Raw genomic sequence first — 12,405 nt, 5'->3', positions numbered from 1 at the left:
GCTTTGATATAATGATATAAAGTCTTAGAAAACTGTGCTTTGTTCTGTCTTAATTCTGAAGGGAACGGTGTGATTAGTTATGGGTGCTAGGCCAACTGAAGTGCAGAGAACAGGACCCAGCGTCTGTTTACCCACATCAAGGAACTGAAATAGGGGAAATTCAAGCCAGAGAATATTTTAAGAAACCTTTACAAGTCTTCCACAGAACATTCTAAATGTCTTTTTTAAAATGATCAAATATGTAAAAGTAGCTTAGTGGTTGCTTAGGACTGACGAGATGGAGAAGTTGGAAGAAGTGATAGCTAAAGGGTGTGGGGTTCCTTTTTAAGGTAATGAAAATGTTCTCATCATCTCTTGGTGATGGTTGCATACCCCTATGAATATACTGAAAGGCATTGAGTTGTAAGGGTTTTAAATGAGAATTACATGACATCTTACCTATATGAGAATTATATATTAATAAAGTTACAAAAAAAGAAAGCTAACAAAAAGGTGCAATTTAAGGATTGTACTATCTTTCATACTGCACATGATTGTTTTCCTTTTTCTATGGCAATGATATTGTGAAATTTTCTATAGAAAAAATATACAATTCAGTCCTGATTCCAGCAGAGCCAAAATTTATTGTAATTATTGACAGTATAGACAAAAAAATTTTAGCCCTATTTGTAATTGGTAATTACCAATTTGGTAATGCCACATCTGCAAAATTATTGCTAAGTTGCTCCTAAAGGTAGTCTGTCAGCCCAACATCACAGGTGACCTAGTAGTCACAGCAAACTTGAGTGGTGGTTGAATTATGTGAACTTCCAACAACCGTGAGTCAATGAATTATCTATGTCTTAGATGTTTCCTTGCCAAGGTAGCATGGAAAGTATTTGGACATGTTTATCCACTTGGCACTTACCTAATGAAAAGGATGGTTGTAAGCACCATTTGAAAAACATATTTTGAGAAGGATTGCCAAATCCTGGTTGTAGAGGATTATTGGATCAAAGATGCAATCGCTTCTTGAAATGGAGCTCTGAATGGCCTCTGTGTGCAGCCCTAGACAGTGATTTATAAGTGAAAAATGTGAGAACCGTATGTAAGTGATGAAACATGGGAATCTACCCCCAAAATCAAGAGCACATTGTACACTCTGTATGTTAGCTAACTTGACAAAAAAAAATATTTAAAAAATGTGAGAATCTTAAATCAAAGGGGGAAGCTCACCTACCCAACCCTTAGAAAATAAAATAAAGTGCAAAGAAAAAGCTTCAAGTTAGATATATGGAGAATTAAAGAAAGGTTTTCATATGGGTTGGAGAATGATCTCACATATTTCTATCACATATGAGAGAGAAGAGTAAATCTCCTTCAGAGTCCATTCATTATCTGTTTTAAGGTAATACCCATTTACATCTTCCTCTTTTTAATGATATTAAGTTTCCAGCCTCTTCTCTAATGCTAACACAACACCAACACCAATACCCCCCTTTTCCCCCAAGTTATAAAAACCCATCTTGCTGTCTGAGAGGAAAACTACAACTTAATAATCCTAAAAGTAAATACTATCAATACAAAAGGATTATTAAATAAAGTCCACTCTGTGTTCTGTTGACCTTGACAAAGTTTCCTAAAAGAATAGGTCTTTTCCTTTGAAGAAAAGGAATCTTGATAGACCAATGGTAGCAACATAACAGGCAGAAATTGGACCTGAAATCTTTGTTCTCAGAGTTTACCTCTAAATGGAGAATTAAATATTAACCTTCAGAAAGTATGTAAAATCAATAATTATGAAACATAAAAGCACTGGCTATGTGAGTAAACATCAGAAAACTCTCTTAGAGGGGCTTATCATGTTGGACAAAGGTTCTATGATTTTAATTTCATTCCTGACTCTTTACTGATACCACTGAATGACACTAGAGCCAGGAGTGAGCAGTCAAGTGTGAGAGTCTTAAAGGACATCTCTTTATTGGAGTCCATTGTGTAGCATTAACAATGAAGATAACGAGTCTAGGTATGGCTAGTTGATGGACTGTATTAAGCTTCATCTGAACAACTTAATAATACACTGAATGATCTCCATACTGTGCAGTAAATATATTTCCCACAGGTTATCATAGTCTTGTAGAGGGACATACTCCAGTGCAGTAAGACATTGTGCAAATGTGCAAAACTTGCAAATGTACAAAAAGTGCAAAATGCAGTATCATCAGTTATACTTCAGAAATAGGGGAGAAGTCCCCCCAGAACTTCTAGAATATAGGAACAACATAACTTATCCAATTGTGTTTGAAATTGAGCATGTGAGAAGGGAGATTTAAAGAGTGACTCTGGGGGCATCTGGATGGCTCAGTCAATTGAACGTCTGACTCTTGATCTCAGCTCAAGTCTTGATCTCGGGGTTGTGAGTTCAAGCCCCATGTTGGGCTCTTCACTGGGCATGAAGCCTCATTTGAATGAGTGAATGAATGAATGAATGAATGAATAGTGACTCTGCAGCTGATTAACAATCTAGGCCCAAGGTGGTCACCATCAGCCCAGATCGAGGCCCTGAATAGGAAGGCTAACAAAAGGGGAGAAAAAAGATTGGTGCCTAATACTATATTAGACACTCAAGGTGACAAACTTGTCACGAATATACTTACTCCACATGTCCCAAACTGAAGCAGCTTCCATTAAGCCACTTCTATCCTCCTAGCCCATCACCCCCTCTGGTGCTCTGTACCTCTTCTGAAGTTCTGTAAATTGTATTTGTGCCTCTCTCTTATACTGCCTCTCATAGTCTGCTTTGTGTCCCAGGAATTGCTGTTATTAAGCGATGCATTCCTTGAGGGCAGAAACCCCTATTTGTATCTTCCTCTGTGCTTTATACATAGTAAGTGCTCAGTAAATACATATATGTTTTGCATTTAATTAAATGAAGAACAACTTACTAATAACTTAAGAATTATAAAACTGAGACAGCCTTGGAAGCAGGGGTACATATAAATGTAAAGGGATCAGTTGTGAAATCTATTGTCTTTATTCTTATTCTATCTCTCTGGAGAAAAACGCATAACCCTGCCTCGTTAGTGCCACTACATACCACAGTCTCCTACAGTGTCTATTCTCAATGAGACTTGAGGGACACGAAATCCTTCTATATCCTTTCATTTTCTGCTCTTCCAAAACTTCATCACACAAGTCCCCATCCCAATACTGTTCTCTCCTCTTTTCTCATTCTAGCCAGACTAAACTATTCCGCTTCTTACACCAAAGATAAATGAGGCCACCAGCTGGGAATTCCCTTATCCTCCTGTTGTCATTTCTTGCCATCTAAATACAGCCACTGTAATAGCAGTGCTTTCCCACGAAAGTGCGCCATCCAGATTTGCTGGCGTGCAAGCATAACTGCTGATGACTCAGCGGCTGCCCTTCGGGGTCTTTCCCTGCATTCGTTTTGAGGCCACGGCTTCTCTCGTGCTACCCCCAGCAGCGACTGAGCATGGAAGGGATGCTGACAGGCCCAGTCCTGGAGACATGGGACTTCTTCAGCTGTAGACCTTGGCACTCCATGGGCCTGGCCAGAACTTCCTTGGACCTGGGTTACAGCTGAGATGCTTCCTGCCTAATCCTGCCTTTGTCCCTTTCCTTCACAGCTGTAGACCTCCACCAAGGTCTGAAGGGTCTCTGCACTTTCTCTTGCTCCCTCCTCATCTTTCCCCAATAAAGCTCTTACACATCTGATCACATCTTGATGCCTACTTCCTGGAGAACCCAAACTAAGATACTTCTCTTTTTGTCTTTTTAAAAAATATTTATTTATTTGTTCATTAACTTTTTTAGTATTTATTTTTGAGAGAGAAAGAGAGCATGAGTGGGGTAGGGGCAGAGAGAGGGAGACACAGAATCCAAGGCAGGCTCCAGGATCTGAGGTGTTAGCACAGAGCCTGACACGGGGCTCAAACTCAGGAACCCTGGATCATGACCTGAGCTGAAGGCAGATGCTCAACAGACTGAGTCACCTGGATGTCCCTTATTTATTTATTTTTATTTTTTTCAATGTTTATTTATTTTTGAGAGAGACAGAGTGCGAGCCGGGGAGGGGCGGAGAGAGGGGTTAGACACAGAATCTGAAGCAAGCTCCAAGCTCTGAGCTGTTAGTACAGAGCCCAACATGGGGCTCAAACTCACGAGCAGTGAGATCATGACCTGAGCCCAAGTTGGACGCTTAACTGATGAAGTCACCCAGCTGCCCTGTTTATTTTGAGAGAAAGAGAGCATGTGTGTCAGTGCATGTGTGTGGGAGGGGCAGAGAGAGAGGGAGAGAGAGAATCCCAAGCAGGCTCCACGCTGTCAGTGCAGAGCCCAATGTGGGGCTTGTTCCCATGAACTTTGAGATCACAACCTGAGCTGAAATCAAGAGTTAACTGACTGAGCCACCCAGGTGCCCCAAACTAAGATAATTCTCTCACAAAATGAGATTTTCCCTTTCACCTGTATACTTACCCCAGGACCCAGTCCCTTCAGTGACCTACTGGGTATCCTTCATCTTCTCTCACCGTGGTTCTTTCCCTGTGAGCTCAAAAAGCCCCCATTAAAAAAATAAAAAGGACCACCTTCTAGCAACTGACATCTCTTTCCATGTCTTGTCATCCAGGCTTTACCTTCCCTTCTTTATTCTGTGATCAACTAAAATGTTCTCTGTGTTCACTCTACTAATGAAACTGCTATTCTTAAAAATACCACTGACTTCCTAATTCCCAGAACAAAGAGACAATTTTTAAGCTTGAAATTAATACATTTCTGTGTTATATTTGGCACCATTGGTCATGCCTCCCTCACCTCTACCTCACCATGAAGGCTTTCTCTTTAGGGCCCCCATGCCATCAAGTTTAGTTTTCTTTCTACTCTCTGGTGGAAGCCTCTCTGCCTCTTTGACTGGACCCTCTATCTCTTCACCTCCAAAGTCCCAGCACAATTGGCCTTTGCACTTGCTCCTCTGCTCAATTCATTTTTCTTCAGGGAATCTCATTCACTTCTATTATTTTAACAACCATATATGCTGTTGCTTACCAAAAATATGTATCTATATGGTGGGTTGTAAATACCTAGGCCTAGTTGACTGTGACATGTATGTCAGATAATTACCTCAAATTTGACATATCCACATCACAACATATCCATTCTCCTTTCCCTCCATGAGCTCTCATCCTTAGTTCCTTATCTCAGTGTCAGAAGCATAAAGACAAAATGGGCTAGTCACCCTTATTTCCTCTCTCCAGGTAGAAACTGCATGGATGGTGATTTCTAGCATAAAATGCTAAGCTTAGGTCTCTACATCTCAGTTCTGGGTGATAATCTAGAGTATCTCTGATAGATTGGAAAACCAGAAAGAAGACAAAAGAAAAGCAGAAAAGTAAAGTAGGGCATAATAAAACATAACAATTAAAAGGATTATCTGTTCACTTCTCTACTGTTAGACAGATATGGAAATATTCTCATCCCCAATTTACAGATGGATAGCTTAGACCCAGAGTGATTAATAACTCAAGGTCAGCCAGCAAGTCTGCTGTAAAATGGAAAAAACTAAGACCCAGGATTCTGGTTAATAGAACAGTATACCTCATGCTACACAATGGTGACCCAAAGGTGACAGAGAGTAAATTTAAGGAAGGTTAGGTCTTTCAGCAAAGTCCGTCCCACCATCATGGGACACAGTGACATCTTCCAGAGAAAGCTCCCTCTCCTCACTCCCTGCATCTCTGAGCACAGGGCTTACTCACAAACACCATCCAGCAGAAAGTACAGCATCTGTATAAACAGATCAAAGGGAAACTTTCTCTTCTCTGCTTGTCACCTGAGAGAAAAAAGTGTCTCCCTGGATGACAACTCACCCACTAAGTGAAGAAGCCATTTGGGTGAGCCATTCTCCTAAAATCCATGAACATCCATGGACATTATTTCACCAGAGCAATTTCATTGGCTGCAAGGAAATCATGGTGCTGGGATGGAGTTCTGGGTCCCTAAAACTAACACAACATATCTGAGAGAATTACACACTATCTGACAAACATGATGATTATTTCATTGAGGTATTGGAGAGCATGCTGAAGTTATTACAAATTCAGTTTTATTTTTTTTAATCAGTATTTTTTAGTTTATTTATTTCGAGAGAGACAGAGACAGCATGAGTGAGGGAGGAGCAGAGGGAGAGAGAGAGAGAATCCCAAGCAGTCTCCATGGTGTGAATGCAGAGCCCAACATGGAGCTTGAACTAACGAATCTGTAAGATCACGACCTAAGCCGAAAGTAAGAGTTGGACACTTACCTGATGGAGCCACCCAGGTGCCCCTACAAATTCAGTTTTAAAAGCTTACCAAATCATAATAATAGTGTATAGTGGGCTCTTAGCAGAGTCTAGAATTAGTACTTTTTAAAGAATAACATTTTTGTCAGCCATGCAGATAACCACACTAAATTCACTGATCCTTAGCAGAAGAACTTTCCAACCTTTTCTTTACACAGTGGATAATATCACATTCTGACCTTCTACAACACAAAAGGCCCTGTGAACATTTCATCTGACCTAATCATCACCACAAGCTAGCAGGTATTACTTTTTTACATTTGAGGAAAGTGAAGACCATGAAGATTAAATTAATTTTCCAAACCCACACAGAACTTAACATACCAAGAAGAGGCAAGGTTGGAATTACAATCCAGGTATTTCTAACCTCAAAGATCTTCTCTTTCACTATGTTCAAAGATGGACTATAAAAGCATAATAATCCTTTTGTTGATGACACATCCATGTTTAGGTTTAATTTTAGCTGACTACCACCATGTTGTAGTGGAATGCTTCACCTCTCACCTACTCACATAAGCACACATAGTGCAGAACTGACATGGAAACTACTTTGCGTACTTAGCCACCCTAAACATTTACCTAGCTCTGCTCTGCAGGCGAGTGTGTATCTTCACATGAATACATTTTGGCTAAATGGGGCTTGGGGCTAAGGATACTACAGTATTAGAGAATTAGGTATCATCCTCTCTAAATTCATCCTTATGTCTTTATAGTGTCTTCTTTTGCTTATATAAACCTACCCAACTATAGAAAGATAGATAGGTAAGTTGATTTTTTAGGGATGGAACATGTTTTTTCAACTTTATTGAGAAATAATTCATGTAAAATGAACTGCATTCATTTAAAGTAAAATTCCATGAGTTTTGACAGTTATATACACCCATGAAACCACCATTACGATTAAGGTAAAAAATGTTTCCTGGGTGCCTGGGTGGCTTAGTCAGTTAAGCGTCCAACTCTTGATATTGGCATCAGTCATGATCTCAGGGTTTGTGAGTTCCACCCCTGTGTTGGGCTCTGCGCTGTCAGCATGGAGCCTCCTTGGGATTCTCTCTCTCTCTCTGGCCCTCTCGTGCTTTCTCTCTCTCTCTTTCTCAAAATAAATAAATTAATTAAAAAATCTTTCCATCATCACACAGTGAGTAAAGATCATTTTATGTTTTACATATTATTACACCATCTATTTACGTATTACTTCTGTAGGCCAATCTACTACTCAAAATAATGTATTGTGGATATTTTTCTAAGTTAACAAATACAGATCCAACACATTCTTTTTAGTAGCAGCAAGGAAATCCCTCTTACATATATATATAATAATTTATTCATCTATCTCCCTATTAATGGGCGTTATTTGGATTGTTTCAGTTTTTTTTTTAATGTTGTTTTGCTGCTATAATCAATACCACAGTAAAATTCTTATACTCTATATTTAAGTACTGGTAATTTTATTTCTGTGGGATATATTCTTGGAAATTATTTTTCTGGGTGAAAAGGCATTTTAAAATTATGAGTTCTGACACTCTGAGGAGGGACATCTTCTAATGGAACGTATCTTAGAAAGTGGTCACTCCTCCTCCTAATTGAAGAATGCTGTACCTTACAATGTGATGGGAGCCCACATGGCACAGACAGCGACTCCAGGGGCACATGTGGTTTTCTGCTCCTTGTAGGCAGCCACAGGGCTTATGTTCCTTCTGATATTCTGAGCAAGTGCAGAAAACCACAACAGGGTCCACAGAGGCCCACCTGATGCTGAGTCATCTGCCTCTTCCTGCCTTCCCTACAGCTATCTTCTGACTTCCTTGGTTGGAATCTTCTAGGGTCCAGTTATCTTCTTTCCTTCCTCCAAAACTGAATTTAGGGCTTTCCCATCTCTGTTCCATCTACTTGAAAACACCTTCCCCAGGCTGGCCATTTCTTGTCATTTGGGTAGGAAATGAAATGTCACCTTCTTGTGGATGCATTCTCTGGCTACCAGCTACCCAATGTCATTACTTTCCTTCATTCCTAACCTTTCCATTATGCTGTGTTCACCTCACAGCACTATCTGACTACCACTGGCTCTGCTGCAAAATCCCATCCTACTCCAAGCTTGATGCCTTTCCCACCCACTGCTCTCTGCAGTCCTCTGCTCAGACAATAGCCAGGACACTTCCCTATCAAATCCAAGTAAATACAAGTTATTCTCTTGCTCAAAACCCTCATATTGCTTTCCAGAGAACTTAGAGTAATAGCTTAACATGATTTATGAGGCTCTCTGTTCCTGCCCCCGGGCTACTGCTCAGTTCCTTTCTTTTCATTCTTTTTTTTTTTTTTAAGTTTATTTATTTATTTTGAGAGAGAGAGAGGATATGGGGAGAAAAGAAGGAGAGAGATATATATAGACAGAGAGAATCCCAAGTAGGCTCAGCACTGTCGGCACAGGGCTGATCCCACAAACCATGAGATCATGACCTGAGCCAAAGTCAGACGCTTAACTGACTGAGACACCCAGGTGCTCCCTTTCTTTCCATCCTTGATTGGTTTACCCTCAGAGGCCACACTGGCTTCCTGCTGTTCCTAAACATACCTTAGTGTCTTTGTACCTGCATTTCTTCCCACTGGAACAATGAATGTAGATATTCACAAGACTCAAGCCCTGGCTTCCTTCAGGGCTCAGCTCAAAAGATATACATAGCCCCCTGACCCTGTGCTGCTTTGCTGTTTATTTCTTTTGTTCCTTCATGCCTTTTATTTCTTCATAGCATTTATCATTAGCTAAAATTATGTTTACTTTCATGATTTGTCTCTTTACAAATAGAGTGTAAGTTCTATGAGGGCATGGACTTTGCTGTTTCTTCCTTTTCTTCATCCTCTGTGACCTCATGGTTGATTTTCAATAAATATTGTTCAAAAGCACAAATGAAATTATATTTGTACATCCCTTTCCTAACAAGAATGTAAACTTAAAAACAGGTACCTCATCTCTGGTTCACCACTGTGTCCCTAGTGCCCAGTACTGTTCATGGCATATGACAGACTCTCACTTAAGTATTTGTTAAATGAATATAAATGTGGCATTGATGGAGCTCGGGATATGGTGGTGATTGCTTATGTATAGGTGTTTGCTTGAATCATAGTTTTGTTTAAAGGTATTTCAAATATTTAGAAGAGTATCTTCAAGAGTACCTATACTGAGTCGAATAGAGTCCCCCCAACCCACCCTCCCAGGCCAAATTCATGTCCATCTGAACTTACGAATGCGACTTTATTCAGAAATAGAGTTTTGCAAATTTAATCACATTATGTTGAAGCTGAACGTGGGCCTTAAGCCAGTGACTCGTGTCCTTATAAGAAGAGGAAATGTCAACACACAGAGACAAAAGGAGAAGGCCACGTGATGACAGGCAGAGACTAGAGTGATGCATTTACAAGCCAGGGAATGCCACGGATTGCTGGCACCCACCAAAAGGCTAGAAAGAAGCAAGGAGGATCCTCCCCCAGAGCCTCAGAGAGAGCACAGCCCTATCAATGTCATGCTTTTGGATTTCTACAACTTCCAAAACTGTGAGAGAGGGACTTTCTGTTGTTTTAATTTACTCAGTTTTGTGGTATGTTGTTATAGCGTCCCTAGGAAACATAATACACCACTTCTCTCTTTAAAAAAAAGATGCTGTTAATCAAAAGATACAATGGTGTCAACACTGCAAATACAAAGAAAAGAGTTCAGTATTGATCTCTGAAGTTTTCCCCATCTTAAATATTGGAGATTCTGTAAGAGACAAGATTATTTAAGGTGAGAAACTAACCACAAACAGGCCTCACTTGGACATTTGTGTATAGAAATTAGAAGTCATTTTCCCGTGCCAAGGAATAAGAGCTCACTTTAACAGCAGGTGAGATGAACAAGCATACACTGCTATTACCTTTTCTGACAGAAAGCCAAGAACATAGAATTAGTTGAATCACATGAATATATTCTGAGACAGCCTCTAGGAAAGTCAAAATTTATGTAAGCATAATTACATATTTATGTAACACATTTAGACATAATTACAAATTTATGTAACACATTTAGACAAGTAAAAAACTCATTAAACCACAACATTATGTAAGGAATGGCCCTTACTTGGCCTATACTTTTTGGGCAACACAAACTTAACTAAAATTATTAGTTGAGGTTATAGATATATACTACTAATAATACCTAAAGGAGTTCCTTAAATCAGGAAATAATAAGAATTGAGAATAACTAAACCTACCCTATGGAAAAATAATTTTATACATGTAGAGAAAAACTCCTACCTCTGCCCACACCCTCCCTCTGGCCCTATAAACATATCAAGCTGATTTAATTGGGATGGAGAAGGCTGGATCTCAAGAGAGAGCAGGCATTATGTTGGGGTTTCATGGGATACTCCAAGATATTTTGTGATACCGCAGAAGGATGGGAGTAGAGAAAACAATTCCTTGTCCGTTCTAGGAGCAGAGCAAGTGTTATGCCCTAGTGGGGATTTCTACTCAAGTATGGGAGGGAGAAAAAAATGGAAAAGGTCACAGTCTGCTATTGGAAGGAGTTGCTGATTCTATTGTGTTGCATAATATGAAATTATTCTTTTTGTTAGGCAAAAATGGTCAATATCATCAATTTCATATGGTTCAACTTAATGCATTCTGCCTAGACTTTTTGGGGAAAGGATTTTCTTCTCTACTTCTTTTGGTGAGAGGAGTAACTTTCACACTGAGTCAAAAGTGAAGATTTTTCCAGTGTGAAACACCAGTAAATAAGCCAAGTCCCCTGATACAGAGTGTAGGGGTTAAATTTTTCACCTTTCCATGTCACATTAACAAAGCTTAATAATTTTTTATTTTAGAAATGAAAATGTTTTAATCAAACCTAATTTACAATTGTACCAAAAAGAATAAAATACCTAGGAGTAAACTTAACCAAGGAGGTGAAAGACCTGTACTCTGAAAACTGTAAAACATTGATGAAAGAAACTTAAGATGACACAAATAAATGGAAAGATATCCCATGCTCGTGGGTTAGAAGAATATTGCTAAAATGTCCATACTATCCAAAATATTCTACAGATTCGATGCAATCCCTATCAAAATACCAATAGCATTTTTTCAGAGAACTAGAGCAAATAATACTAAAATTTCAATGGAAATACAAGAGACCCTGAATAGCTGAAGTAATCTTAGGGGAAAAAAGGACAAAGTTGGAGTCATCAGAATCCCAGATTTCAAGATATACTATAAAGCTGTAGTAATCAAACAGTATGGTACTGGCACAAAAACAGACACACTGATTGATAGAAGAAAGAGCCCAGAAATGAACCCAAGCTTATTTGGTCAATTAGATTAATTTGATCAATTAATCTATAACAAAAGAGGCAAGAATCTACAATGAGGAAAAGACAGTCTCTTCAAAAGGTGTTGCTGGGAAAACTGGACAGCTACATGCAAAAGAATGAAACTGGACCACTTTCTTATACCATATACAAAAAATAAACTCAAAATGGACTAAAGACCTAAATGTGAGGCCTGAAACCATAAAAACTCCTAGAAGAAAATATAGGCAGTAATTTCTTTGACATCAGCCTTAGCAACCTATTTCTAGAAATGTCTCGTCAGGCAAAGAAAACAAAGGCAAAATTAAACTACTGGGACTACACCAAAATGAAAAAGTTTTGTACAGTGGAGGAAACCATCAACAAAAGAAAAAGGCAACCCTCTATACTGGAGAAGATATTTGAAAATAATATATCTGAGAAGGTGTTAATATTGAAAATACATAAAGAATTTATACAACTCAACTCCAACAAAACAAATAATCCAACTTAAAATGGGCAGAGGATCGGGGTGCCTGGGTGGCTCAATCAGTTGAGCATCCGACTTGGGCTCAGGTCACGATCTCACAGTCCGTGGGTTCAAGCCCCCCATCAGGCTCTGTGCTGACAGCTCTGAGCCTGGAGTCTGCTTAGTATCCCATGTCTCCCTATCTCTCTGCCCCTCCCCCACTCATGGTTTAACTCTCTCTCAAAAATGAATGAATGTTAAAAAAAATAAAATAAAAT

Source organism: Lynx rufus, unplaced genomic scaffold (genome assembly GCF_022079265.1).
Source record: "Lynx rufus isolate CCGP_SWC_20201006 ecotype Redwood Valley unplaced genomic scaffold, mLynRuf1.p SCAF_4, whole genome shotgun sequence".
Classification (NCBI taxonomy): domain Eukaryota; kingdom Metazoa; phylum Chordata; class Mammalia; order Carnivora; family Felidae; genus Lynx; species Lynx rufus.
This window is presented reverse-complemented; position numbering follows the sequence as displayed.